Raw genomic sequence first — 4,759 nt, 5'->3', positions numbered from 1 at the left:
TCTATCAACGGGAAATTTGTTCTATAAGGATTCTATAGCTTGAATTCATGCGCTAGCTACAGCTTTAGAAGTTGGAGTTTTGGGTTGTAGCAGACATTACAAGTTAGGGTTTTGGGTTGGAGCATACATTGATGGACTTCTGTTAAATAAATATGTTACTTGGGTTGCAACATGCATTAGAAGTTGGGATTTTGGGTTGCAGCAAACATTGCTGTACTTCTTTTAGATAAACAAGTCATTGCAATCTAAACAAAAACTGGCGGACAAATTCGTGTCTTCAACGTATTGTTGAGTGTTTCAAAGAACAGAAAATGGTTGGTGAAAGCAGCAGTACATGTTGATTTTTCCCAAAATGTATTTAAACGCAACAAGAAATACTACCTACAGTGGATTTTCCTGCACTTAGTTAGGTGACCTCACATTCGATCTGAAAAAAAACATTGAGCAGAGGAAACCTGTAACGGAAGTTTATTACCTGATTTTGCTAATATCAAAACATCCAAAAAGTTGTTCGTATGAATATGCCACAAATCCACCGCGCACACGGGCATATTAACCATGTAAATCAGGCTGCAGGTCGGCATGTGAAAACCATAAGAATGGCGATTGGCACTCCGCGCTCTTCATTACCCGGACCGATTTAAACGCAACAAGAAATACTACCTACAGTGGATTTTCCTGCACTTAGTTAGGTGACCTCACATTCGATCTGAAAAAAAACATTGAGCAGAGGAAACCTGTAACGGAAGTTTATTACCTGATTTTGCTAATATCAAAACATCCAAAAAGTTGTTCGTATGAATATGCCACAAATCCACCGCGCACACGGGCATATTAACCATGTAAAACAGGCTGCAGGTCGGCATGTGAAAACCATAAGAATGGCGATTGGCACTCCGCGCTCTTCATTACCCGGACCGCCTGAGTGACATTTTTGATCGACGGTTCTGGTGTTTGTAATCGTCTAACATCTCATCGTACGGCGTCAGAGGAGGACACGTAGGCAAAAAGGGGATGGATCTCAGAGGGAAACGCTTACGGCGTAATAAAGAATCATTGCTTCTTTTTTCAAAGAGATTGATCCTTTGGGAAGAGGTTTAATTATTTTATATATTTTTTTAATTTGATGTATAATCTTTTTTGTTAAATTGTGTGAGCTAATAAATAATTATAACTTAATTGGTTATCTCTCAAGTGAAAAGTCAAATATCTTAAATGGTTAGCATGTGTGTAGTTAAGGTTACTTTAAAGTTTATTTCAGTCATTATTAAATTCACTTCTTTATGATAAATTTTAGTCATTATTGAATTCACCTCTCTATTATAAAGAATCATTGCTTTTTTTTTCAAAGAGATTGATCTTTTGGGAAGAGGAGGGAATCACTAAGGGTAATCGAGGAGGAGTGATAAAAGGGAGGGGTTAATTGTAAGAACAATGGAGGAGAGATAAAGAGGGGAAGAGAAAGGAAAGGAAAGGAAAGGAAGATAAAGTGTTAATTCTAGAGGAAAAAATGGATTCTTGAGCATGTGAAGATTAAGTTATCAATTGAATTATTGCATTGAGATTTTGGATTAGTAATTAAGAAATTAGATATTGGATTAATTTTTGTTGTTTTTGGAGGTTCATGGCATGAAGTGATGGGAAATTCAAAGTTTTTGTGTAGCTTGGTTGTTGGATAGGCTTCTAGTTTGCTAGGAGGATTAAATCTAGTTTGGGAATTCTTCAAGGGGACTGCAATGTACTTGGGCTATTTCAACCAAATTTAGAGGTTTTTTCTAGTACTATTTCATGAATCTCTACTATAAATTAGATGAATAAATTGTTGAAAACTTCATTAGTATATATTTAACAAAATTTACTGAAATGCTTCAAGTTTATATTCCTAGCTACATATGGATTTTTTATTTTAGCTGTAACCAAAAAATTGTATTCATATTTAAACCTATGGTTGGGATGCAACCTTACATCAAAATTTTACCAAAATGGATATCACTAACTATTATAATAAATTATTTCCATCTCTTAGATTACAAAAAGGAGCTAGTCTCCATAGGTTTCATTTTATAGTATCTAGCATTGTAAACTTGCCAAAAAACTCCTAGAAGTTTGCATGATTTTATAAACATCCTAAATCTAAGAAATAGGGATGTTAAGACCTCCATGAAATATATCCCTATCTTGCAGAGGAGATGATACATTAATGTCAAGAATGTCTATCCCTAAACTGCTAGTAGAAGGAGAGCTTGAATACCTCTAGCATAGATTCATTTTCACATCCCCAAGTTTTTGGTATAGGTTGGTTATATCGTCCTCAATGTTAGATTAGTGACCTATGATCTATTAACATCTCCATTGTTGAATTGATGCTAGAAATTCAAGGGTGTCTGAATCTAAAAATGTTACAACTACTCCTTCACTTATCCCTAAGTTGAGTCATCGCTTCCCTATGCATTGACCATGGATTCACCAATTATACATTCCCTACGTCGACAAGATCCTTCCAAAAATTGAACATACTAAATAACGTAATGTGTAACATGCAATTCAAATTGTAGGCCCCAACCCCAATACCTAATCCTCATGATAGACTATAAGTTCATGAATATGGTAAAAGAATCATCTTTCCTCTTCCAAAAAAATTCCTCGAAAGGTAGCTTCCCAACATCTAAGGCGACCAAAACTAAATTTAAAGAAAGCTTGCATCCCTTACCAGTATATCTTTGCTACTTAACCTGTAGATCCTTAGGATCCTTTCATCCATTTACATATAAGGGAGATCATTGTATGCAAAAACTAATTACGTCATTTGCATCACTTCAAACCCAACAACCTTCTAAATTAATGATATTGAAGAAAGTAGCAACCACCATTCTCATCATCTTCGTCCTATAATTACCAATTTTCTATAACCAAGTGATTCATCAAATGGGTTGTAGATCGCACCCTAGCCTTGACTCCATCAAGTCTCGGTGCCCTGTAAGACCCATAACAAACTATACGGAAATTATGATTATGCATGTACCCACCTGCAACATGTGTAGTTAAATATGAGAGTTGTTAGAAATTAAATAACAGAGCAATGGAACACATCAAGTATTGCTAAAAAAAAAAAGAGGAACAGATATATATGGTTCACCCAATTTGGGCTACATCCATGGAAACAAATCTAGTGCTTCATTTTTTATTATCTAGAAAAATGAAGGGATACAACCTACCACAAATCTGTTGTAACTTCCGTTTCGATCTCACACCATCTCCTCTCTTCTTCCCACAGAGAATAATACACAATCATAATACAATTCCCTCATATAAAATAAGGGTTGCTTTCTATGGACAAATCCGTAGATTAACATAACTTCTACAGTTATATCTTTTTCCTAATCGTACGACATAGATTTACTATGAAATTACAATATTTTGCAAGGCAATTTTTCTCTAATTTATTCCCCCCAGCAACAATAATATGGGGGCAAGGCCCCCCCCACACCCCTCCATTAGGGACTAAGATCCAACCATGGCTGGAAAAAAATTAAAAAATCATGAAGATAATCAAGATCCACACATAACAAGAGTGACCTCATATCCTGCATGAACATACTCTCCCCATATTGCCTCCCTTTTCTCATCATCATAGAGGAAACATTAGGGAATCTCTATCTACCATCCCATGCCAATCCAAGTATAATAATGGTGATGCCTACATGCTCATGTCTTTAGTGAGTTCCACTTATGGCTTGCCTTTAAGATGACATTTATGACTTAAATTCTTAATCCACTTGATTAGGGGATAGGGGAGTATCATTATTGTCCTTAATCCACAAAGTTTCTATAACCAAAGATGTTCCCTTGTTGGCTAATTTATTTACGTCTTCATTGTTTTTACATAACACATGATACATAGATGAAGATTGTTTATTTTTTATTTTTTTTAAGGATATATTAAATTCTCTTAAGAATACACTGTAATTTGGAATATCATAGGTAGGCACCAACAAATAGATGGAAAATTAAGTTCCTGGAGTCTCCAATAATTCTCAAATTACTAAAGCTGCATGCATAGGCCATGGGTAAGCCTTGGAATATAACATATGCTTCGTCCTTGTTGTCTATGCCATTTCCTAGGCCCTATGTGTACGATATTTCTTTTTTCCATCAAGGAAAAGAATAAAAACCCCCAATCCCTAACTAAACATTATTTTTTATAAAATTATTTGATATAGATTATTCTTAACAACCACAATAGAAGACTAATTTTCTTTGGCCTATATTATAGTTTTACAATAATTATCTTCAAAAAAATGTTAATTATACCCAACATTGTAAATTCAATATTGTAATAAAGATAATATGAACATAAATTATAAAGGTTAATGTTTATTAATAACACCAATTAAAGTTTTAATACTTAATAGGGTGTTACATTATATTTACAGTGATGGAATTCCATCAACCAAGGGGGTCTCCCTGATGTGAAGTCTCAATTAAACCTCACACATTTTGGAGTAGGAGCCCCATCCGGAGTATTGGCCTAGTTTCCATATATTCTTATAGATTTTCCTTGGCTTTAGCTATGAGTAGAGAGAAGCATGTATGTGCCTTTGCGAAAAGCAAGTAAGTGTGCCTGGTGAATGTTCGGTTGCAGGTGCATCAAGGTTCTTCTACTATAGAGGGAGGAAAACTGAGCCTCTAACATAGAGGTAATAGTACCACCCTAGTGGAGGCACACACAAGAGAAATAGAGTCACCTAACATCAAGCAG

The 4,759-nt window shown here is 35.1% G+C and overlaps 1 long non-coding RNA gene across 1 annotated transcript; it reads right to left on the bottom strand.

Moving 5' to 3' along the window:
• Window positions 1–350: 350 nt before the first annotated feature.
• Window positions 351–912, bottom strand: LOC149225095 (uncharacterized). Its single transcript, XR_016249118.1, has 3 exons — window positions 758–912; window positions 476–663; window positions 351–381 (listed from the first exon to the last, which is right to left on the bottom strand). It is a non-coding gene; the product is annotated as an uncharacterized LOC149225095 (long non-coding RNA).
• Window positions 913–4,759: the final 3,847 nt, after the last annotated feature.

Source organism: Pinus tabuliformis, chromosome Q (genome assembly GCF_031772625.1).
Source record: "Pinus tabuliformis cultivar Carrire ecotype Pingquan chromosome Q, CPIR1, whole genome shotgun sequence".
Classification (NCBI taxonomy): domain Eukaryota; kingdom Viridiplantae; phylum Streptophyta; class Pinopsida; order Pinales; family Pinaceae; genus Pinus; species Pinus tabuliformis.
This window is presented reverse-complemented; position numbering and strand designations above follow the sequence as displayed.